This window comes from Manis pentadactyla, chromosome 9, assembly GCF_030020395.1.
Source record: "Manis pentadactyla isolate mManPen7 chromosome 9, mManPen7.hap1, whole genome shotgun sequence".
NCBI classification, from domain to species: Eukaryota; Metazoa; Chordata; class Mammalia; order Pholidota; family Manidae; genus Manis; species Manis pentadactyla.
This window is the reverse complement of record NC_080027.1, coordinates 8,526,974-8,551,981: the sequence shown is the minus strand read 5'-3', so window position 1 is coordinate 8,551,981 and position 25,008 is coordinate 8,526,974. Positions and strand designations below refer to the sequence as shown.

General features: G+C 54.8%; 1 long non-coding RNA gene across 1 annotated transcript; it reads left to right on the top strand.

Annotated features, from left to right (window-relative positions):
• Positions 1-534: 534 nt before the first annotated feature.
• On the top strand, positions 535-13,363 carry LOC130684776 (uncharacterized). The gene is made up of 3 exons (XR_008999102.1): positions 535-583; positions 4,255-4,483; positions 12,470-13,363. It is a non-coding gene; the product is annotated as an uncharacterized LOC130684776 (long non-coding RNA).
• The last annotated feature ends 11,645 nt before the right edge of the window (positions 13,364-25,008 follow it).

Below are 25,008 nucleotides of genomic sequence, written 5' to 3'. Positions count from 1 at the left end.
AGGACTTCTGAGGAATTGAGCAATTTCATGAAAAGAAGATAATTCTCAAATAGATTTCATGTTTTAGGTTGAGTATTTTTGTCGTGTTTTTCCAACTTCTGAGGTAATTAAATAGCTGAGCGTTGAGCGCGGCCTCACACAGGGAAACGTGATGAAAGCCTGCAGACTTCCACCCAAGTCGGGGTGGGCGGGGGACGGCGGGCGTCCTCCTTGGCCCCTGGCCTCCAGGCTGCCTTATGCCTCTGAAAACACTGGGGGTGGGGGTGGGGGCCCGAGTAGGCCCCCGAGGCGGGACAGGGCCCCACACCCTTCCTGGGAATGACTGGCCGCCCGAGCAGTGGTGTGCTTGCTCCCGGGGACACCGTCCCTGCCAGAACAGCCCCAGGGGTCCCGGGGTCCTGGTGCTGGGGGCTTGGGCGGGCCCTGGCTCTGGCCGGGCAGGCTTCCTCGGACCCTGAGCTCCTCCCCTCCGGGCCTGACTCAGACATGGGCTGAGTCTGGGGAAGGGGCTTTCTTAGAGCAGCACAGCCTCCGGATCATTCAGGGTGAGGACTGGGGGCTGAGGCTGGCCGGGGCTCCGCAGGTGGGTCCCTTGTGGCTCTGGGGGCAGAAGGGGAGGTGCAGCAGGCCTGTGGTCAGGGGTGTGGCCAGGGCATGGAGGTCAAGGTTGTCTTTGCCTGGTGGAGCCTGGAAGCTCCGCTGCCTGCTCGGCCCTCGGCTCCAGCTCCCAGGACAGGCCACCCAGCCCCAGGGTCCTGAGGTCTTCGCACCCACAGGATGGGGCTGCTGGGCAGGTGTCAGCCAGCCTAGAGAACACCTCACCTGCCACGTGGGCTCTCCAGCCACGCACCTGTGGCCACACCCATGACAGGGGCGGGGGCGGGCCGTTCCCATGGAGACCCCAGGTAATGCTGTGTTTCTGGGGCTCCTTGGGCAATAAGGAGGAATTTAGAGCCCCCCAAATCCCTGGATATGGGGCGGGCTCTCTGGGAGGGAAGGAGCACGGAGGGTTGCTGACCTGGGTCTGCCGCAGACAAGGGGAAGGGCCAGGGCTGGGAGGGGGTCAGGGGCCGCCAGTGGGGCTGAGGGCACCTGGGCCAGCCCGGGGCCAGCGGGTGGCGGGAGCCCCGCCTGGGGTGTCCCTTCGGGCTCCTCGGCCTCATGCCGGGGCTTGTGTAGGATGGGAGCCACTCCCACTCACTCAAGGGTCCCTGGGGGTAGTCACAGTGAGGAGCGTGAGAAGGGCTTTGCGCCTCTTCTGTTCCCCGTGCTCGGGGGGGGGGATGTTTGTATCTGGGGGCTGGAAGCAGAGCTGCAGGCCGCTTCCTCTTCTGGGTCTTGTTTCCCCAAACTGAGGAGTTGGGACCGATGACTGAGTCCTGGAGGTGGAGATGAGCTGGCTGCCTGTAGCTCTGCTTGGCGGGGGTGGGGACCGAGCAGGAGCTTTGAGGTGTCCTTGGACAGGGGGACCAGCCCCAGGGGCTCCCAGCCTCCCAGGACCCCTGGACCAAACCTGCCAGGTGGCTTGGGAGCCTGGGGTGACGGCGGCTGGGATGCGGGCCTAGCCCGCGTGGCGTGATGGCCAGGGCAGCGGTGCCTCTGACTCCAGGAAGCCACCGTCTGGGCAAGAGTCCGGAGCCTCAGCCCAGCTCAGGAGGGACCAAACCCCTCCCTCTCGGAGGCCTGGGTCCCGGGAGTCAGAGTTCCCTTCTCCTGCAGAGATCGGAGAGAGCAGTCCTCAGACACCTTAGTCTGCGGGTTGGGACTCACCACTCATGTGGGGCACTGGGGGCATCAGCAGGTCCTCTACGAGATGCTGGGCATTACTCAGAGCATCTCACATGTTAACTTACTCAGCTCTTGGGGTGCTGTCCCAGGGGGAGACCAGGCTGCAGGCCGGGGGCCGGGAGGGGCAGGGCCCCCATCAGGGGCCTCTCCACCCACCCTCGGCACTGGGGACGCCAGTGGTGGTGGCTTTCTGTTCTTGGTGAGGCTTTCGTCGTCCAGGCCTGGGGCAGGAGATGTGCCAGTGAATCCACTTCACAGCCTTGAAAAACAGACAGGTTGAAACAGCAGCCCCGTGGACTTGAGGAAGCCCCCCTCTCAGCCCCCTATTCTGCCCTCACCTTCCCTCCTCTACAAAGAAATAAACACGGGGAACCTCCGCATCTGCGCTGGGGGAGGGGTGCACTGTTTGATCTACATGCGGCCTTGTTCTGAGATATAATGAGGGTCCTTGTGGGGTCACCACATTTTCCTGCTCGAACTCCTGGGATTGCAGGGGGTCAAGCAGGGGGCAGACTCAGTCTGTCTGCAGAGATAGCAGCAGGAACCTGGTGGGCACAGGCTTGTTGGCACAGCACTGGGCACATTGATGCCACATCCATGCGGCTGGTCGTGGGGATTGTGGTTCTCGCAGCCTGACATCCTCCCAGCCCCGCAGTGATGAGTCTGTTGTCTGCGCAGAGGCTTCCTTCCAGCGGGTCCCTGGGCTTCTGGGCACACACCCTCCGAACCAGGGAATCCCTCTGCTCACGGCCCTGGCAGGAGCAGGGCAGCAGGTGGGGTCTGGAGGGATGTCTTTCTGTGGCCCAGAGCATCTGGGGATGACCAGACTGGAGAGGGCCTGGGCTCTCACTCGCCAGGTGAGTGGCCTTGACCCCTGCTTTCCCTGGGCCTCCTGGCAGGGGGCAGGGGGCTACAACAGTGGTTCTCAGCATCCTGTGCATGACAAGCCCCTGGGGAGGCTTCCTCCAAATGCATTTTCTGGGGCCTCAGCTCCCAGGGTGGGCATGCCCAGAGCCTGCTTAGCAAGCTCCCCAGCTGATCCCCATGCACAAGGAGAGAAATGGCACCTCTGGGGCACAAGACCGGGTCATGAGCAAGGCCACTCCGGGTCCCCGCTGACCCCAGCCTCTGATCCTGGTACCTCCCTGAGGCAGCCTGCCCCTCCTGGGTCACTGTCAGAACGAGCTGGCTGCCTCCCCCTGCCCATCCACAAGGCCTCAGCTGTCACTGCCCTGAGGTCTCCCTCCTGGTGCCCACCGTCCTCCGCCTCCAGGGCCCACGGGAGGACCAGGCTGAGGCAGATGCTGGGTGGAAGGGCAGGCGGCAGAGCTGGAAGTGAGCGTGTGCTGGTAGGTGCTGAAGGCGAGGTGCAGGCGAGGGGGAGGCTGGCCTGGCACACGGCGCAGTAGGGACTCTGTGGCACCACTGTCACCAGCCAAGTGTCCTGTGCAGGCCGTGGCCAGGCTCCCCAGTGGCAGCAGAGGGCCCAGGTAAGGGCTGCATGCAGGGGTCCAGGAGGCTTGGGTCTGCGGCAGGAAGAGGGCAGCCTGGCACTGCTCCGGGTACATGGTGGTGGCAAACTGAGGCCCATGATGACAGCAGAGCCACCTAAGTGCGGCCAGGCTGGTCTGGATGGAGGGCGAGAGGGCAGCTGGCTGGGCAGCAGCCAAGAAAGAGGAGGCTGGCACGGGCCACACCCAGGAGGGGGATGTGGGGGCTGGGCGGCCCAACCCCTCTGCCCTGGCAGCCACCCAGCCAGGGATCTGGGGAGGGACAGAGGACGGAGGAAGGCCCCACTCCCCTGGGTGCTGTCAGGGTCTGCACGCGGCTGGGCCCTCCTGGCCCCCTCGAGCAGCAGGGCACAAGGTCGGGTGGGGGCCCCGAGGGGCTCAGGGGGTCCTGAGCCCACATGACGCCTGGGCTCTGGGGCTCAGGGATCCGTGCCCCTGCCCCACACCAACCCTGGGGAGAGAGCCTAGCTAAGGGTTGGAGGGCGGCCGAGGCAGGGCTGAGGCCCTGTGGAAGGGGACCCCCATTCCCGACCCATCACCTACCCCCGCCTTCCTTCCCTTTGCAAGGCACAGTGCAGCCAGGCTTCCCCAGGCCTGTTTAGAGTCCAAGGGAGGGCAGCACGCACACGTGCCTGGTGAGTGCTGTGGCCTCGGGGGTACAGCCTGCGGTCAGCCAGCAGGTCACCCTACAGCAGCTCTTACACACGTGGCCCAAACGAGGCCCCTGGGAAACCTCATCCGACCGACCCTTTGCCATGTCCCCCTGGGGCTTTGGGGAAGACTCAGTCCCCTGCACCTGTCCCCCTCCTTTGCGGGTGGAAGACGGCCTCCTCTGAAGGTGAGGCCGGCTGCCTCCTGCGTGCGGAGGAGCGGCGCCCATCCAGCCTGCCTGTGCGTGGCTCTGGGAGGCAGCACGCAGCCCAGTGGGCCCTGAGCCGGCGGCGTTTCATCCCAGCATTCCCAGTGGTGCAGCTGAATGACGGACCTTGGGAGCACCCGGGACGTGGAGCCGCAGGCCCAGCGATTGTCCCTGCGGGGTCCCCCCAACAGCCAGCATCTGGCCTACCCCTCCAGGAGGCAGAGATCCACAGATGGTGTGCACGTTAATGAAAACACCCCCCCCCCGATTCACGGGGACACCCCAGCCCTTCACAGGCCTTGCCCTGGGGAGCAGCGCCGGGCAGGTGAGAACACTGAGAACCACCTTGCTGTGTCCTGGAATGTGGGCTCGCATGTCTCTCTGGGGGGCCCACCATTGTCTCTTCGTCCTGTCAGGGAGCAGCAGAGAGCCACGCCCCCCACCCCCACTGCTCCCCTAACTGCTGCTGCTATTGCGGTGGTGAGACCAGCCCTCCTGCCACTTGCAGCCACCTAGCCCCCTTGTGTTCTCCTGGCACTTGGTGCCCACAGCTCCTCCTTGTGGGGCTGGGCGACTTGGGAGGGGGCCTGGCTTGGGGCAGGGGCTGAGGCGGGGTGTGCCCTTCCCACCTTGGTGACAGCCTGCTCTCTTGTCTGCTGGGAGGCGCTGGGGGCTGTGGAGTCGGGGTGCGGATGGTGGAGGGTGCAGAGTGGCACCCCCTGCGCTGGTGGTGGTGGCTTGCACCCACTTCCCTCTCTGCCCTCTCCAATGGTAGAAAGCTCTAGCAGCGAAGCAGGAGCCACTGATGGCCAGGGTGTGGGCATGCGCCACGGAGGGCCAGGGTGCGGGGATGCACTGCCCCATGAGGGACTCTGCACAGCAGCCCTGCCACCCAGTGCGTCCTGCTCACACCCTCCATTCTCTGATGTGTGGATGACAGGCCTGGGGCTGCCTGCACCTTGAGGGTGGGCGTGGGGGCAGGTAGCTCACTCCAGGATGGTGGGTCCTGCCCACAGTCCAGCCTAGATCTCCCAGGCTGTGGGGTCCCCCAGGGCTTGGGGCCAAGGCCCCAGGGGAGAAAAGGGCTCTTCATCTTGGCCACGTACTCTGGACCGCAGCACCTGAAGCCCCTGGGAGGCAGGGCTTGGGGACAGGGCTTGGGGACACGGGATTCTGGTCTGTGGTGCTGAGTCCCTGCGTCACCCTACGGCACACCGTCTCACCATGTTCCCAACAGGGCCAAAGAGCAGGGGGGCTGGGGACCCTGCCTTTACAGGTGGGGACAGGACATAGGGGCTCGTGCTCCGGGAAGCTGGGCTGGAGTCCGCAGCCCTCAGGTCTGGAGGGAGACAGAGCCAGACCGCCTCCCCGCCCTGCAGTCTGCAGATGAGCCACCTCCAGGTCCACAGGGCAGCTCTGGGCCCCAGGGGCAGGTGGGGCCTCTCCTGGCCCTGCACCCCCGCCAGCAGCTCAGCCCCCTCTCCCAGGGACCTGCCCTGCTGAGAGCCTGGGCCAGCCTGCCAGCCCAGGGAGGGACCTGGGAGGGAGGAGGGGAGGGGGCTGCAAGACCGAGGGAGGGGAGCAGGGGCAAAGGGTGGGGAGAAGGGGCCCAGGGAGGGAAGTAGGGGAGAGGAGCAGGGGGCCTAAGGGAGGGGAGCTGGGGGAGGGAGCAGGGGGAGGGGAGCTGGGGAGGGGAGAGGAGCAAGGGGCCTAAGGGAGGGGAGCAGGGGGGAGGGGAGGGGAGCTGGGGGAGGGGAGGGGAGCAAGGGGCCTAAGGGAGGGGAGCAGGGGGGAGGGGAGGGGAGCTGGGGGAGGGGAGGGGAGCAAGGGGCCTAAGGGAGGGGAGCAGGGGGGAGGGGAGGGGAGCTGGGGGAGGGGAGGGGAGCAAGGGGCCTAAGGGAGGGGAGCAGGGGGGAGGGGAGGGGAGCAGGGGGCCTAAGGGAGGGGAGCAGGGGGGAGGGAAGGGGAGCAGGGGGAGGGGAGAGGAGCAGGGGGGAGGGGAGGGAGCTGGGGAGGGGAGGGAGCTGGGGGCCTAAGGGAGGGGAGCTGGGGGATGGGAGGGGAGCAGGGGGCCTAAGGGAGGGGAGCTGGGGAGGGGAGGGGAGCAGGGGGCCTAAGGGAGGGGAGCTGGGGGAGGGGAGGGAGCTGGGGAGGGGAGGGAGCTGGGGGCCTAAGGGAGGTGAGCTGGGGGGAGGGGAGCAGGGGGTAGGGGAGGGAGCAGGGGGAGGGGCACACTCACGGGGGGAAGGGCAGGGAGAAGGCTAGGCTCCGAGACCCCTCTGGGGGTCCGGGGTGGGCGGGCTCAGCCAGGGGGCTTAAGCCCTCTCTCTGCTGCGACCCTGGTGCGCAGGTCCGCTGTGCGGGGCCACCTGCCCAGCTGGCGGCTTGAGGGAGGGGGAGCTCTGTCGGTGGGACCCTGGGTCACAGGGTCCTGGGGGGCAGAGGGGCCCCATTACCTATTAGACGATGAGAAGGAGGAGAAGGGGGAGGGGAAGGAGGGGCCCAGGGAGGACGCGGAGCTGCAGAACAAGGCCCAGAACAGGCTGAGGCTGGCATCGCTTCCCGGGGACTCCAGGAGCCGCAGGTGGGGCACAGGGTCTGCCCGCAGATGGCCCTGGCCCGGCCCTGGCTCTGCTCGGGGACAGGACAGCCATCCGGTCATGACGGAGAAGCCCAAGTCCCCAGCCAGCGGTGCCTGGGCTCGGGGCCCCTGAGAATTCTCCTCCCCCCATTCTCCTCCCCCCAGCACAGTGCCCAGGGGAATGGAGCCCGCGTCCAGCACGGGGGAGGTGAGACAGAGCCACAGGGGGCGGTCGTCATCCAGCCCAGCGAGTGCCCCCTTCTGGACTCAGCCCAGAGCTGGCACAGGCCAGGTGGCTCAGTGAGCCGGGCAGCGACCTCGCCGGCACTCCAACTCAAAGACGCCGACACCCCGAGCCCTTAAGAGACCACTTCTCCCCGCTGGAAGACTTAAAGGGGGGCCTGTCCTTGCAGGGCGCTCCTGTGTCTCAGGAGAGGGGGGTTGCCGGCCCTGGGCTCCTCTAGGCAGCAGAACGAGGGTGCTGGGGCCCCCCAGGAAGAGGTGGAGCGCCGTGCTGTCCTCTTACACAGAGACACGGGGCGGCTGGTCAGGGGCTGCTGCTCGAGCTGGCAGAGGGGAGCCCAGCGCACAGGGTGGTGCCCTGCTCACTTAGACCTTGTGACCCTCAAAGACACCTGTTTGTCTCCAAAGGGAAACCCCTTTTCCTCCCTCCCCTCCAGTGCCCTGTGGGGAGGGAGGCCACAACTGGTGTGCAAAGAGGAAGAAATTAGCTCAATGTTTGGCTTTTGATCTTCCAAGAGCTCAGATCCTAGGAACTCTGTCCTCATCTTTGTATGTTGAAAACTTTCCAAGCTGACCGTCTTTGCTAGGCTCTGGCACTTGGCCTTTAAGACCTCGGCATGTGTCTCCAAGAGCACTGGCATCCTCCCTCGTAAGCAGCGGGCACACAGAAAATTGCCTATTGATGCCCCACGTTAGCCAGTATCTCAGCTGCAAATCGTCCTTCCCACCACTCTGGGGCTGGGACCCTGTGAACCACATCCGGGGGTTCCCTGGGAGGCTCTGCCAACAGGGGGAATGGTGGGCGGTGGAGGCTGCTGGGTGGGAGTAGCGCCTACGCCTTCCAGTTTTCTTTCCAGTTCCTGATTCTGGTTTATTTCATTACCAGTGTTGCCTTGGCAACCTTCTGCACGCAGAAGAATTGGGTGAGTCCGGTTTGCAGGGTTCCCTGCACTGGAGGAGTAGCCACATGGTTCCCCATTTGAGACACCGGCTGCCAGCCAGCTGGGATGCCCCCTCAGAGGGCGGAGCTGCACCGCTGCGGGCCCCCCAGCTTCCACATTTTACCAGCTTGCCTCTTCCCTTTGCTGCCCAAGTAGGTCTTGCAGGTGGGGGGTGGCCACTGCGTTCAGTGGTTACCTCCTTTTTTGCCTTTTTGGTTCTTCAACACCTCATGAGTGACTTTATATTAAATTCTCCCTGCTTTGCTCCCTGACTGTGCCCCTGCTGGATCTGAAATTGGTCCCAGTGGGATCCCAGGAGAAAGGTGGTAATAATTCCATCCTTGCACAAACTCTTAGAAAATGGAAGAGGAGGGAACATCTCCCAGCTCACTTGAGGAGGCTGGCATTGCCCTGATGCTCAAAGCAGACAAAGACAGTACAGGAAGAGAAAACCAAAGACCAATATTCCTCGTGTACAGGCTCAAAACAAACTGTTTAGTTGTGATTTTATGGGATCATCAGCAGACTTTTGATGACGTGCTGCTTTCGTTGAATTTCCTGACTTTAAAAATGAACATGGGTATGCAAGGTGTGTCCCCTCTGGGAAATGTACAGCCTGAGAGCACTTTACAGTTTATAAAGAGCATGAGAGTTTTCCATTTCCAATTTATTTCATTATTTATGACAGCATATCCTTCCCATTAGATGAAAAAGCTCAGAGAGGGGAAGCAACTTGCCCCAAACTACACAGGTTCTGGCCAGACCCAGACTTTGATCCAGACCTGTCTGACTCCAAAGTCATGCTCATTCAGCCGAGTAAGGCTTTTACCTAAAATCTACCATCCTACTTGTTAGTGGAAGACTAACAGGTTTTGGGGATGAAGCAGGAATGTGTGCTCTCACCACTTCTACTCAACATTGTCCCGGAGATCCTTGCCAACACGATAAGGCAAGAAAAAGAAGTCAATAGCATACCTATTGGAAAGGAAGAGGTAAAATTGCCTTTATTCACAGAAAACATGATTATCTGCATAGAAAACCCCAAGGAGGCTACCCCAAAACCCACCAGTTAGCTTGCAGGGTCCCAGGAGACAAAGTCAATACCCAGCATCAGTTGTATTTCTGTATACTAGCAATGAACAAGTGGAGATCAAAACACCAATACTACTTAGAATAGCATCAAAACCACAGAATACTCAGGGATAAATGTAACAAAATATGTGCAACCTCTGTCCACTTAGAACTGCAAAATATTGCTGACAAAAGTTAAAGATGAGGTCAGTGTAGAGATAGGCTATAGTCACATATTGTAAGATTCAGTATTCTGAGGAGGTCAATTCTCCTACAGTTGTCCCACAGGTACAATGCATTTCCAACCAAAATTTCACCAGGCTTCTTTGGTATAAATTGCCAAACTGATTCGCAAATGTATGTGGGAATTCAAAAAAGCTAGAATAGCCAAAACAATTTTGAAAAAGAACAAAGTTGGAGAACATATACAACCTATTTATAAGACTGACTATAATGTTAAAGCAGTGAAGGATAGACATATAGGTAATTGGAACACAACAGAGAGCCCAGAAATATATCCACATATATATGCCAACTGATTTTTGATCAAGGTGCCGTGGTGTAATTGAATAATTGAACGGCTATTAACAACTGAACATCCATATGGGAAACCAGTTAAACCCTTACTTTAGAGACACAAAATCTAACTCAAAATGCATCCTAGACCTAGGTAGAAAATTTTAAACTATAATACTTATAGAGGAAAACACAGGAGAATATCTGTGACACAAAAATCATGAATCATGAAAGAAAATACAGGTTAAGTTGGATCTTATCAAAATTAAAATCTTTTGCTCCTTGAAAAACACAGCTAAGGAAGGGGAAAGGCAAATCTAGGAGATAAATATTCATAATGTGTATCCGACCAAGGGCTTGTATCCAGAATGTGCCAGGAACTCCTACAAATTGATAATAAGATGACAAAGAAATGGGCAAAAGATTAAACAGATACTTCTCAAAAGAAGACAGAAGTCAGTACGCACATGACAACGTCCTCATCACCACGAAAACCCAAAGCAAAACCCACAACAAGATGTTTCACACCTGTAACAAGGCTGAATTAAACAGACTGGCAATACCAAGTGTTGGCACAGATACTCTCATACTCTCATGCTCTCATACTCTGCTTGCGGGGTGGGACAAGGAGCAAGTTTCTGGAAGTCGGATGGTTTCTTGTAAAATCAAATATACCCTTACTATTCAGCCCAGGACCCATGCCTCAGAATTTACCCAAAGTTAATAAACATTTATGTCAGATAAAGTCCTTACTTGAAGTTCATAGCAGCTAGGAGGAAACAATTTTAAAGAATTAGGCCTTTTCTCTAAAAATACCCCTCCCTCAGAGCAACCAGCGCGGCCCACGACCACACCTAGAGGGGGGTGGGGAGCAAGATGGGCCAGTGGAAGCCCCACGGCTGGCGGAGCTGCCACAACAAGTCCCCCCACAGGCCCCCAGCCCAGGCACTGGGGGGCGGGGGGCGGGAGTGTGTCTGGGGGGTGAAAGAGTCCAGGACTTCTGAGGAATTGAGCAATTTCATGAAAAGAAGATAATTCTCAAATAGATTTCATGTTTTAGGTTGAGTATTTTTGTCGTGTTTTTCCAACTTCTGAGGTAATTAAATAGCTGAGCGTTGAGCGCGGCCTCACACAGGGAAACGTGATGAAAGCCTGCAGACTTCCACCCAAGTCGGGGTGGGCGGGGGACGGCGGGCGTCCTCCTTGGCCCCTGGCCTCCAGGCTGCCTTATGCCTCTGAAAACACTGGGGGTGGGGGTGGGGGCCCGAGCAGGCCCCCGAGGTGGGACAGGGCCCCACACCCTTCCTGGGAATGACTGGCCGCCCGAGCAGTGGTGTGCTTGCTCCCGGGGACACTGTCCCTGCCAGAACAGCCCCAGGGGTCCCGGGGTCCTGGTGCTGGGGGCTCGGGCGGGCCCTGGCTCTGGCTGGGCAGGCCTCCTTGGTCCCTGAGCTCCTCCCCTCCCAGCCTGACGTGGGACGTGGGCTGAGGTGCGGCTTTCCCTGCGGTCAGGCGTGCGGCCAGGGCATGGTCAAGGCTGTCCTTGCCTGGTGGAGCCTGGAAGCTCTGCTGCCCGCTTGGCCCTTGGCTCCAGCTCCCAGAACAGCCACCCAGCCCCAGGGTCCTCTAGAGTTAGAGGCCAGTGTCACCCTGTGCCCAGGGCCTGGTGGTCGGTGCCACAGGGCAGGGGACAGGGCTCCTGGCTGCCCACAGGGAGGGCTGCAGGGAAGGAGGGTGGGCTGGGGAGAGGGAGAGTGACCGCCCCTGGCTGGAGATGTGCCCGGCTTGTCCCACCGTGGACTGTGGCTAGGAAGGGTTGGCCAGAGAAGCCAGCCAGACCCCGGGGCAGCTCCCAGAGGAGAGCCAGGGTGCCCTGCAGGCCTCCCTGCCCCCGAGGCAGGGTGTGGCCCTGCTCCAACGGAGTCTGGGAGAGGCCAAGGCTAGAGGCTTGGTGGCCGAGGCTGGAGACCCAGCCTTGAAGGCCCGGGAGCATTAGTGTCCCCCCTTCTTACGCCTAAGTCCTGGGGTTCAGGCTGGCAGTTCCTGCCTCCCCAGCAGCACGGAAGTGGCCCTGAGCTGGGCCCGAGCTCGCGCACTGGGAAGGCCCTGGAGTCCCCTGCCCCACCCCACCCTCTCCAGCACACGGGAGGCTGTCAGGAAGCCCACTGCCCCCAGACTTCTCTAGGTGGTGGGGACAGTGAGCCTGGAAGGGGGACACTCTGGTTTTCCACGCTGACCCCGAGGAGGCCCCGTTTGACCCCTGTGAGCCCGTCAGCTTGGGCAAGGCAGGTTCCTCCTTTTAGGGAACATGTAGAGGGTCAGTGAGGAGGGAAGCAGACAGGCCCAGGGGTCCATCCCCAGGGTGGCCGAGTGATGTCGCCAGGCCCCGACTCTCACCTCCTGAGGTCTCTGGGACCACAGGGCGGGGAGCTAGGCAGGGGGCAGGTAGGTCCTCTCAGGGCATCTGGCCGTCCACCTGCTGTGCGACCTGCTCTCCCACCCACCACCAGTTTCCATAGAGGCCCTGGAGGTCGCTGTACTTCTGGGGCTTCTCAGGGAAGGTGCCCCGGCTCCATGGCCTGATAAGGAGGAATTTAGAGACCCCCCGAACTCCTGAGCATGGGGTGGGCTCTCTGGGAGGGACCCTGCACAGAGGGTCGCTGACCTGGGTCTGCGCAGACAAGGCAAAGGGGTGGGGGCACGAGGGGGTCAGAGGGCAGTGGGGCTGAGGGTGCCTGAGCCAGCCTGGCCCAGCGGGTGGAGGGAGCCTGGTCTGGGAGCCACTGTCTGGCCCTGCCACTGCCGGCCTGCTGTCTCCCTAAGGGCCCTGAGCCCCCGGGCCTCACCTGTAAAGTGGGAGTGTTCCGTTTTGCTGAGTTGTCCCCAAAGATGACATGAAAGCATGTGGCAGGTTGATTTGTGAAGATACTAATCTTTCTCCTTCCGGTCCTTGCTTTAGGGAAGGTGTGTTTGAAGGGCCGGAAGCAGAAGCATGGCCTCTGCTCACCTGGAGTGTTTCACCCTCAACTCTGGGACACCAGCCGTGGCCGGCTTTCCTGCTCGGGGAGAGGCTTGCGGTGCCCGGGCCCAGGGGAGAGCGTGCATGCGTGGGGGCCCGCGGGAGCCTGAGGCATGTCCGGGGCCCCTGCCAGTACCCTCAGTCTCAGCCTTGAACAACGGACCAGTTGTCGTCAACAAACAGCCCCTCGGGCCTACGGGGTCCACCTCTCAGCCGCCCGTTCTGCCCCTTCGTTTCCTCCTTGACAAATACTAAACACGGGGGGCTATCAGCCTTTGTTCTTGTTCTGAGATGTGATGAGTGGGTTTGTGAGATCGCCATGCTTTCCTGCCCTGCCCTCCAGAAGACAACATAATTAGCCCTGCACAAAGGTGGGGTGCTGCGGGAACACCCCCCGGGCACTGCCCCACACGTCCGCGGGCGACCTCGCACGGACACCCAGAGGAGCTTTCTCACTCAGTTGGGGATCCAATTGTTAATGTGTTATTTAGGAGTGTTGCCTTGATATAAGTGGGATTGACCCATCATTTTCTTCTTTTGTCCCATGGAGGCCCGGCTTGCCTTGTAAAGCTGCCTCAGAAGTTTCTATTCGCTTTCTGTGGTCCTCAGTGGTGTCGGAGCCCCTCTGGTGGAACTTTGGGGTGAGCCTCGTGCCCTTATAAGAAGGCACGGCTGAGCTGGCTTCCTCCCCGTTTGCGGTGTGGGGACGCAGCGGGAGGGCCGCCTGTGAACCAGGAAGCGGGCAGGCTTTCCCCGGGAGCCGAAGGGGCCAACTCCTCGGCCCTGGCCTTCCTGGCTGCAGAGCCGTGAGAAATAAATGTCTGTTGTTCAGGCCACCCTGTCTGGCGTGCTTTCGTTACCACAGCCGAGACCCCCTCAGATGGTCTGCAAAGACTCTTTCCATTAAGGTTGTGTCTGCAGTTTCTGGAATGTGGACATATCTTTTGGGGGGCCACCCTTCAACCCACCAGACGGGAGATACAGTTTGTCCTGTTAGACAGCGATCATTCCAAGGGCATGGATAACGGCGTGCAGGATTAACTGGGCAGCTCACCAGGAGGGTTTTATGGACATGCCCATGTCCGTACCCACTGCCTCCACAGGCCACTCTCTGTCACACAGCCAGCCCGCGGTCACCTCCAGGAGTGTGGTCCTGAAACTGCTCCTGCTACTGGCCTAAAGGCCAGCTTGTGGGACAAAACTTTGCAGGGTCTACAGTGTGTCCTACACAACCTGTCTCTGAAACCCATCGGGAGCGCCTACCACGCGTTGCTGTAACAACCACTGCAAACTTAGAGGCACAAACTCCAGTTTACCATTATCTCTTCTGCTCAGTGGGTTGATTGGACTGGCCGGGTGGTTCTCACGTGGGACGGCAGGCAGACCGGCAGCTGGGGTCGGAGCAGTCTGAAGGCCCCGCCAGGCTCCTCGGGATGGCCCGCTCCTCCGGTGGACGCTGGCTGCGTCTCGGACGAGAGCTGTTTGGAGACCAGGGGAAGCCGCAGGCTTCTCATCACTTAGTCTTGGATGTCCACAGTGTCTCTTCCACCAGGTTTTATTGGTCAGAGGCTAGCCCAGAGTTACATGGAGGGAAATTAGACCCCCAGATTCCCCAGCAAGAATCTGCACGTCCACTAAGCAGTGGGTGCTGGGCACTGGCTCCCTTCTGCCCCATTCCCATCTCTTTATCATTGCTAAGGTCATTGTCTCCCAGGACAATGCTGGGCACTGTTCTAAGTGTTTCACAGGGATCGACTCAATTGGCTTCTTAATGACCCCGTGAGGCAGGTGATGCGGTGACTCCCGTGTTTCAGGTGGGAAAAGACTCCTGGGGATGCTGAGAGCCTGCCGAGGTCAGGGACGGGGCGGGATCTGCGCTCAGGAGGTCGCTTCATCCTCTGAGCCATGTGCCCTCTGCTGCGCAGTCAGCATTTCTGAGACTTGTGGCTCAATTAACCTCAAGCGGTGCCCTGACAACGTCTGATTTGCCTCCCAGTAGTGGGAATTCATGCTTCCCAGTGGCCTTTCCTTGGAAATCTGTATGTTTTGTGTGTAAGTGGTAAAATGATGCTTAATCAAATTTTACACATTGCAAAAATCAAATTAGTATGATTTCCTGTTTGTGTTAAATGTGCTAAATACATTGGGTGTAAACGTGTCAATCATAGTAGCCATTGTGGCTGGACAACAAATTCTAAGGGATCATAACTGTGCTAGCATATAAAATACAAGCATTTTGGGGCTAGCAAGACCTTTGCCCCAGGTCCGGCTGCCTAGCAGTTAGTTACCCAATTCTGCTGCCCAGCCCCCTTCACCGTCCCTGACTTACACATCACATAAGTGGCACCTCCCCAGGTCTGGGACGTGTATCTGGGGCTACGGATCCCGGACGTGCCCTGTCCACTGCCCGGGGAGAGCTCGGATTTTAGCCTGAGACAGTAGTCTAGGAGACTCCTTTCTGCCAGTCGCCATGACTCCCACTCACTTGCGGTCACGCATGCTTCCCTCCATTCGTTCCCGCTGTGCTGTCGGGTATTATTTTGAATAGGAAGACTCAGGAAGCTGGTGGCTTCCCTTTTGTGGTCACTAAATCATGAGACGTGGGATCCTGGTCTGATTAGATCTGAAAATCTGATTCATGTGCTCCTTTTTCTTGGAAGATTAAGGGATATGGACAATTTGCAATGGTCACTTCCCCTCTTTTCTACCATTTACCCATCCCAGGGCACGGAAGGCAGCATGTCCATTGGATTCTACAAGGTAAGGTGTGCTCCTGGGAGAGGCACCTATGCATACTTCTCCTCATTTACCTTCTTCCTTCTGGATAGAAAAAGCACCTTCTCAGTTATTCTAAGTGTCCAGTACTGATCAAAACAAGAGCCCCCATGGAGGCGTGGTGGTTCTAAAACACACTGCAAGTTTTCTCCCACCTCTGTTGAGGGGTGGGGTGTGTAGTGCCTTCCGTTGAGACTAGGAGGCTTTGACGAAGCGTGCGGGAGAACCGATGCTGCTGCCTCCGAGGCCAGGCCAGGAAACGCCCTGTCGCTTCCTCCTCGTTGGCTGCAACACTAGTGCTCGGAGCCCTGAGCTGCCAGGTGTGAGGGCGACTCCCCTGAGGTTTCCGGGCTGTGAGGAGCCCCGAGCCGGGCGGAGTGGCTACCTGTAGGCAGGCACACTAGGGTGACTGTCCCAGCTCAGCTAAGCCTTTCAGGTATCCCAGCCCAAGCACCAGGCAAGCGAGAGAAGAGGCTTCCAGATGATTCTGCCCCGCACGGTGGGCCTCTTCACTCACTGGTGCGTGAGCTTCCTCAGCACAGTGGAGTCAGCACTGAAGCCCTGGAGTCTTTCCAGCTGAGGGCCCAGGCATTGCGGTCTATCCCTCCTGAACAGCAGGATTCATGAGTGCAACCAGAGGGCTCCTTTGCACAGGGCCATGGTTTCGGGGTGCTCGTGGCACAGTGGCACAGTATCAAGGCGCTGGACCTGGAGGGTTGGCCTTAACGCTGGTCTTGTCCCTGACCCCTTCGGTGAGCAGCTGTCTCGGTGGGCGGTGGAAGTTAGAGGCAGAGGATATTTCTGTGCATCTTCTAGGCATCGGTGGCAGTGCTATTCACACCCTGCTCACATCTGGCTGCCCCAGGGTCCTCACTGGGGGCTTCATCTCGGCCTGCTGATCCAGAACCCATGGATCCTTCGAGGCTTGTTATTAGGCTCTATTAATCAAAAGTGTGGCTGCAGGAGGGATAGAGAAAAACGGAACAGGACAGCCTAGGGGCAGAGCCCTCACGTAAAGAAAGGTCATGTGATAGAGGTGGTGTGGACAGTCAGAGGGCAAAGGAAGGGCCGGTCAAGGAATGAGGGCAGAACTCTAGGTTGTCCACTGGGGAAAAGCCATCTTGATCTGCGCCTTACTCCATACATACTCCAGCTGCATTGCAGACCGAAACGTGAAAGACAAAACTTTTAACATTTTTTAGGAGAAAATATACAAGAGAATATCCCTGTGGCCCCAGGACGAGGAAGAGAGATCCATTAGGCAAATTACAAAAAAAATTACCAAAGTATAGGAAATGATGGATTGTATCAGCCGCATTAAAAAAAAAACCCACACACTTCTGTTTATCAAGGCCACCAATAAAAACAACAGGTCAAGCTGCACAGTAGGAGAGGAGATGTACATAATATAATTAATAGAGGATTGTAAGTAGTCTTATATATTAATAAGGCAGAAGACAATTCAATGGAAAAATGGGTCAAGATATGCAGTATTCACGGAAAAGGAAACTAAATAGTCAATAAATCTGAGAAGGTCTCAGCTTCACTAGCAATCTGGTAACTAAAAATTATAACCACAGTGAGGCAACCATTTCACACTTGGGTGTTTTGGAAACAAAATGTCAAGACCAAGCACTAGTGAACCCATGGAACAACGGACACCCTCACACGCTGGTGGCGGGGGTGCCCATGAGTGCGACAGCTTAGGAGAGCCGTCCGGCTGCCCTGGTGAGCTGGGACACACGCAGCTCTGGGTGGTATCAGGTGGGGTCCAGGCAGGAAGGGGCGGGGCCGAGCCCTGAGGTTCTGGGGCGGGGCCGTGACTTCTGCTTATCAGTACTTGATAAGCGGCTCCCGGGTGCGCCTGTTCCCGGGTAGAGACAGAGAGCCTGGCCACAGGATATACGTGACATGTGCCAGGCGCTGCCCATTCTGAGCTGGAAATTGCTATTTTCTGCGTCATAACGTCAGCCAGGCATGGCAGCAGGCCATCCTCGGAGTGCTTGGGGTTAGGCAGGAGAAGGTCTAATGGGTGCAGCAAGCTTCATGAACAGGTGGCTCAGACCTCCATGCCACCAGAGTCCCTACTTTAGCTCATGCTCAGGGCATTAAGGGGGTTCCCCAGGCCAGTTCTTGGGGGAGGGAAGGGCTCGGATCTCTATGGATAGATCGATATGTTGGTCCATGCATAAGATGAACGATGCCACACCCTAGTCCTACTCAGGGGCACCCCGAAAGGACCCTGGGGAGGCGAAACTCTCAGCCGGCAGAGCTGCGAGTGTCTCATCCACTTGTACAGAGGGAGAAGAGATGCCAGTAAGGATGAACGTGAGCTCGGAGGCCAGCACGGAGAGCAGGCTGGTCGGGGGCAAGGTTAGAAGATAGCAGACAGGCAACTGCAGCCTTCGTGGCCCAGTAAGGGCGAAGGGCAGGGCCGCCCTCTCAGCCCGACGTGGTGCTGGCAGAGGGTGGGGGAGGCCTCGGGCGAGTGGTGGGCCAGGGACGTGGTGGAGGCTCCTGGTGGCTCCAGGAGCACCAGCCCCTGGGGTGAGGTCCTCTGGGGAGAGTCCAGCCACCCCGTGAGGCTCAGTAGTGGGCTGGGCTTGAGTCAGGGCATGAGCGGCCTGAACAGCGCAAGGGGCACCCAGTACTGGGTGCCTCTGACCCTCACCTCGTATCTTCCTGGCTTCACATCTGATGCCAGGTGCAAACAGGCTGGGACCCCTTTGCATCTACAGAGCTTCACATGTTTGGTTTTCCGCCCAGGGCGCCTCTGACACCGGGAGGCTGGGGATCGGAAGGGGCCAGCGTGGCACACCTGGGCAGCTGCTGTAACCGGAGGGTCCACGCGCCCTGCGGCAGCTCCCACACGGTGGACGACCGCGTCAGTGCGCAGGCACTGTCTGTGAGGCCTCAGGCGGATGGTTCTGGGGCTTTCTCCGTCCTCCCCTGGGGCCGGTGGGTCCATCCCAGTTGCCACAGGAGCACGTGGCTCAACGACTCTCCCCCAGGTTGGCCGTCTGGCCGCACTCGTCTCTGGCTCTACCCCTTCTTCCCAGGCCACCTTCCACATAAACCCCTCCCAGTCAGAGAATGTGGGGGTGAGTGGGGCTCTGGCCTCACCTCCAGCCTCAGCCCCATCACCATCCAGAACCTCAAGGGGACCTCAGGGAAATGGCTCGTAGATACGACCTAGGACGGGGGTAAGAGGCCTCGGCTGGTGCGTGCTTCCAGACTGGCGTCCACTCCTTCGCTCCTCCTGACACGGGAGGCAAAAAGCGTCAGAAATACAAGGAGAGAATTTGTGAGTGGAGATTTAGGGAACTCATGCTGAAATTTCTCGAAGTCTTCAAAAACCCCAAGGTGGACTTTCACTTCTGGAGAAAATGATCTAGAGGACCAGATAAGTTGAACGGGCTTCTGGTTATAAAACAACAGGAAATTCTTGGTAAAAAAAAACAACAAACCTGCTTTTAAGTACGTGGCCGTGCTTTCCTGTAACCTTGGGGGCATGCCGGGGGCAGAGAAGTAAAGAGGAAGCCTGCCGCCCAGGGGCAGCCGAGGGGCTCCAGCGCCTCCTCCAGGTCCAGGAACTCAGAGCTGCAGCTGCGCCAGCCGAGACGGCTCCCCACCCCGGGCGCGGGTTCTGCGTGTCGGTGGGACGGCTCTGAAGTGAGTGCCTGTTGGTCTGGGAGCTGGGGGGGAAGGGCCACGCCTGGGACTCCGCAGCCGCGTGCATGGCCGAGGGGCCTGGGCTTCACTTGTCACCCCTTCCAGGCTCTGCTGGGACGGGAGCCTTTGGGGGACCCCCTGTACCCAGGAACTCTGGGCCTCCCCTCTAGCCCTTACGGGGAAAACACCTGCCCACACGGGAAGGTCCATATCTGATCTTCTCCCAGTTTCCAAATTTGAATTTGTCCTTTTTGTAAGTTGAACTTGCAATGCCCTGGGAGCCTGAGAGAGCAGACCCTTGTCCCTAACTTCTGAGCCGCGGGCTGGCGGGGTGGCGAGTGCCCTCCCGTTCCTCACATTGTGTCACTCCCTGCCTCCTGGTCCCTGGGGCACTGGCCACTGGCTCCTCAGGCTTGGCAGTTGCCCATCGACCTCCCACCTGGCCCCTGACAAGTTGGTGCCGGTTCGCCGTCTCCTCACCTGCTTTTACTCCTGACACATTTTCAGTGACTTCAACCACCGTAGACAGGTCATCGAATAGATAACCCACTGAATAGATAACTCATCAAATATTCTGGATACTGGATCGTTTTGTGAGCACTCATCTCATTCAACAACTGAGCTATTCCTCTGATGGGTCCTTCAGCAGATGGTGGCAATCCTGGACACCCCTTACCCTGGCGTCTCAGGCTCCTGCTCCAACCATCCACGCCTGCTATGACCCCAGCTCATTCATGCCAGTGCCTCAAGACAGTGACCCTTCATCCCATCAGCACCCACGAGTCTCCGATCTTGCCTGGTTTTCAGCATCCATCACCCTATATACCTGCTTCTGTGATGTGTCTGCCCATGTTTTGTGTGTCTGCCCCTTTTCTAAATGAATTATTTCCTTATTATTGAATTTCCAGTTCTTCAGCTATTCTGGATACACATCTTGTTGGATATGAAATATGCAAACATTCCTTTCTCAGTCTGTGGTTTGTCTTTCCATCCTCTTGACAGGGGTTTTCTTTGTCAGAACAAAGGCTTTTAATTTTGGTGTTAGGTCTAAGAACTTATTATCTAATCCTAGTTCCAAGATTTCCTCTTCAGGTTTCTTTGGAAATGTTTATAATTTTACTTTTCATATTTAGACCTACGATCCATTTTGAGTTGTATCTTGCCAAGGTGTGAGGTCTCCTTCGAGGCTCACGTTTCTGTGCCTGCAGGTGTCTGTCTGTCCGGGCACGTTTGCTGAGAAGATTCCCCTTCTTCCGCTGAGTTGCTTTTGTGCTTTTGGAAAGCCGAATCGGATGACTGTGTTCGTGAGGGTTTGTTTACTTCTGGGTTCCCTATTCTGTTCTATCAATTGACATATCTCTATTTTTGCTGATACCAGATTGCTTGGAGTAGCCTAGCTTTACGATAACCCTTGAAACTGGGTAATGTGTGTCCTCCAACTTAATTTTCCTGGAGTTGTCTTAGCCATTTAGTCCCTTTGTCTTCTTCCTCATACACTTTAGAATAATCTTGTATATGTCAGCAAAATGATCGTGCTGAGATTTTGATACAGATTGCATCCCATCTTTACCAAAGGGTTGATACTTGGGGGGAGATATATAGATAAATTTGGGGAGAATTGATTTTTTTACTGTTAGATCCTGCAATCCATGAACACGGGGTGTCTTCCCTTTATGAGCACCTCTGAGTTCTTCCACATTCCATTGTTTTCAGCACGCAGGTCCTGGACCTGTGCTGTCAGGCTTATGCCTAAGTGTTTTATCGGGAGCTTTTGTAAATGGTGTTGTGTCCCGAACTTTTGTTTCTAATCATTCATTGCTAGTATGTAACCATATGACTGATGTTCTGCTGTGTTGACCTTGTACCCTACAGCCTTGCTAACCTCACTTACTAGTTCTAGGAGCAGTTTTGTAGACTCTGTCTACATAGAATATGATGTTATCTGCAAATAGGGACAGCTTTATTCTTTGTTTCCAATTTGTATGACTTTTATTCCCTTTTCTCACTTCACTGCTTATTTTTTATTGTCGGAAGATATTTTTTCTGGGCAGAACAGAATTCTAGACTGGCTGTTATATTCTTTTAGCACTTGAAATGTTTTACCCGTTACCTTCCAGCTTCTACGGTTCTCATCAAGAATTGGGCTGTCAGCCTGGTCATTGACGATGTGAAGGTAATGGGCTGGCCTTAAAATGATCTCTTCCTCTCTGGTAGTCAGCATGGGATCATGATGTGCCTAGGCTGGTGTCGCTTGTTTTTATTCTGCTTGGAGTTCTCAGAACTCCTTGAACCTGTGATTTAACATGTTTTGCCAGTTTTGCAAAACTTTCAGCCAGTATCCCTTCCCAGAGTGGTTCATCTCTGTCCTTTCTTTGCCCTCATTCTGGAACCCAGTGCTGTCTATATAAGACCTTTCTACCATGCCACAGATATCTCTATGCTCTGTTTTGAATTTTGTATTCTTTTTTTTTTTTTTACTTGTAATATCATGCTTTATAAAATAATTATCTCATTTTAGTGAGGAAGGAAGTTATTATTTTTAACCTTCATATACATATTTTTTATTTTGGTATCATTAATATAAAATCACATGAGCAACATTGTGGTTACTAGATTCCCCCCATTATCAAGTCCCCCCCCACAAACCCCATTACAGTCACTGTCCCTCAGCGTAGTAAGATGCTATAGAGTCACTGCTTGTCTTCTCTGTTGTACTGCCTTCCCCGTGCTCCCTCCCCACTACATTATGTGTGCTAATCATAATGCCCCTTATTCCCCCTTATCCCTCCCTCCCACCCATCCTCCCCAGTCCCTTTCCCTTTGGTACCTGTTAGTCCATTCTTGGGTTCTGTGAATCTGCTGCTGTTTTGTTCCTTCAGTTTTTGCTTTGTTCTTATGCTCCACAGATGAGTGAAATCATTTGGTACTTGTCTTTCTCCACCTGGCTTATTTCACTGAGCATAATACCCTCTAGCTCCATCCTTGTTGTTGAATTTTGCATCCTTTTTATCTCCATGTCCCAGTATACAAATTCTCTGTATTTAATCTGCTATTAAGCACCTTTATTGAATTTTCAGTTATAACATATTTTTTAGTTCCTGAATTTCCTTTATTTTTCTTCAACTTCTTATTTGAAGTAATTGTGGATTTTCAGCAAGTCGTACAGCTAGTAGAGTTCTCATATACCCTCCACCTGGTGTCCCTGAGCGGTAGCACCTTATGCAGCTATGGCACAATAGCAAACCCAGGGAAGGAACTTTGGGGCAATCCACAGGCCTCACTGAGATTTCACTAGCTCTGCAGGCCCTCATTTGGGGGGTGTGTGGTGGGGGGAGATAGTGTAATTTTATGTTATTTTGTTCCCTGTGTGCATCAGTGTAGCCATCACCAGAATGAAGACACAGAACTCCCATTACTACAAAGATCCCCCTGCCCTGCCCCTGCTGCCCCAGCCCTAACCTCTGGCTGCCACTAATCAGTTTTCCCTTTAATTTTATTATTCTGAGACTGTTACACAGTGGACTCATACGGTAGGCAATGAGTGCGTCTTCTCACTCAACACAATTCTTTGGAGACGCACCCAGTTGGTTTGGTATGGTAGCTCCTCTCTCTATTGTGAGCAGTGACCCGTGGTACAGTGGACCGCAGTCTGTGTGGCCGCTCATCCGTGGGGGAGCACTTAGATTGTTTCTGATTTTTGGTGATTGCAAGCAAACATTCATGGACACGTTTTTATGTGTACTTAAGTTTTCATTTCTCTGGGGTAAATATCCAGGCGTGCAACCCCTGGGTTGTATGTATGTAAATGTAGGCTTAGTTTTCTAAGAAACCATCCAACCCAAAGTATTTTCCAGAGTGGCTGCATTTTGCATTCTCACCAGCAGTGGAGGAGAGTTCCAGTTTCTCCAAATTCTTTCCAGTGTCAATGTTTTATTAAAAATTCACACTTGAATAAAAAGTTGTTCTAATAGGCCCGTGGGGCCATCTTAACATGGTTTTAATTTACATTTCCCTAATGACTAAGTATGTTCAACATCTTTTCATGTGCTTATTTGACATGTGCTTATCCTCTTTGAAAAATGCCTGTTCATACCTTTTGTACATTTTCTAATTGCACTGTTTGTTTTTCATTGTTTATTTTTTACTGTTTTTAATCGCACTGTTTGAGAGTTCTTAATATAGTCTGGATGAAAGAACTTGGTCAGATACATAGTTTGCAAATATTTTGTCCCAGTTTGTTGTTTTTCATCTCCTGACAGAGTTTTCAAGGAGCAAAGTTTTTCATTTTATTAAGTTCAATTTATCATTTTTTTTCTTTTATGATCATGCTTTTGATATCAAGTGTAAGAACTCTTCACTTAGGTCTAGGTACTGAAGATTTTTTCTTTTATGTTTTAGTCTAAAAGTTTCATGCTTTTTAAATAAAATAAAGTTTTAAAATTTACATTTAAATCTATTTTTGAGTGTGAGTTAATTTTTGTATTAGACATGAGGGTTTTTTTTTCTTTTAGCTTGTGGATGTCCAATTGCTCAGCACTCTTCAAAAAGAGTATCTTTTCCTTATTGAATTGCTTTTGTAACTTGGTCAAAAATTAGTTGTGTGGGGTCTATTTCTGTTTTTTTCTTCTATTTCATGGATCTGTATGCCTACCCCTCCATCAATATCACAACTGCTTCGAATACTGCAGCTATATTGTATATCTTAAAATGGGGTACCTTCTCCCACTTACATTTTTTTTCAGAATTGTTCTATCTATTTGAGCTCCTTTGCCTTTCTACGTTCGTTTTAGAGTAACCTTGTCTATATTCGCAAAGAAGTCTTGCTGAAATTTTGATAGGAATTGCTTTAAAACTATAGATCAATTTGAAGAGAACTGGCATCTTTACTATATTGAGTCTTCCAGTCATGAACATGGCACATCCCTCCATTCATCTATATCTCCTTTATTTCATTAGCATTTTGTAGTTTGCATCATATAAGTACTGTATATGTATTGTTATGTTTATGCCTAAATATTACTTTTTTTTGAGTAATGGTAAATTTTGATTTTCATGTGTTCATTGCAATACATATATTGAATTTTGATTGATTTCTATGTGCTGATCTTGTATCCTGAGAACTTGCTGAATTCACTACTAGTTCTTGGAATTTATTTATAGATTCCTTGAGATTATCCACATAGACCATGATGTCATATGCAAATATTCTTCATTTCTGATCAGTATGTCTTCTATTTCTCTTTCTTGCCCTATAGCACTGGCTAGCACTTCCAGAACTCTGTTGAATGAGAGTGGTGGAGGGGGAATCCTTACATTTCCACTACTGGGGGAAAGCATTCAGTTTTCATCATTATGTTTGTCAGCTGTAGCAATTTTGTAGAGGTTCTTTATCAAGTGGAGGAATTTCCTCTCTAATCCTTCTTTGCTGAGAGTTTTTATCAGAAATAGGTGATGGAAATTTTCAAATGCCTTCTCTGTGTCGTTGATGTGATTACAGTCTGCTGATACGTTGATAAGGATCACATAGATTGACTTTCAAACGTGGAGCCGGCTGTACGTTCAAGGACTCAGTCCCAGTTGGTCATGGTGTATAATTCTTTTAATATATTGCTGGATTCCACTTGCTATATTTTGTTAAGGATTTTACATCTATGTTCAAGAGGAATATTGGTCTGTAGGTTTCTTTTTTTGTGTGCTGTCTTTGTGTGTTTTAGGTATCAGGTAATAATGGCCTCATGAAATGAATTTGGGACTATTCCCTTTTCCTCTATTTCTGGAAGAGATCATGTAGAATTGGTGTTAATTCTTCAAGTGTTTGGTGGAATTCTCTGCACGTGGAGATTTCTTTTTCTGGAGTTTTAAAACTGGCATTTCACCTCTATGCTGGACATCCTTCCAGGGACCCCACGGTGTAGCTGCACCAGGGGACCTGTAGGTGGCAGAAGGGGACAAAGCCGTAATTTGGATACAGCACCAAATGGGAGTCAGGGGGAGGGAGGTCTGACCCACCCCAGCGGCCCTCAAGTGCCCGT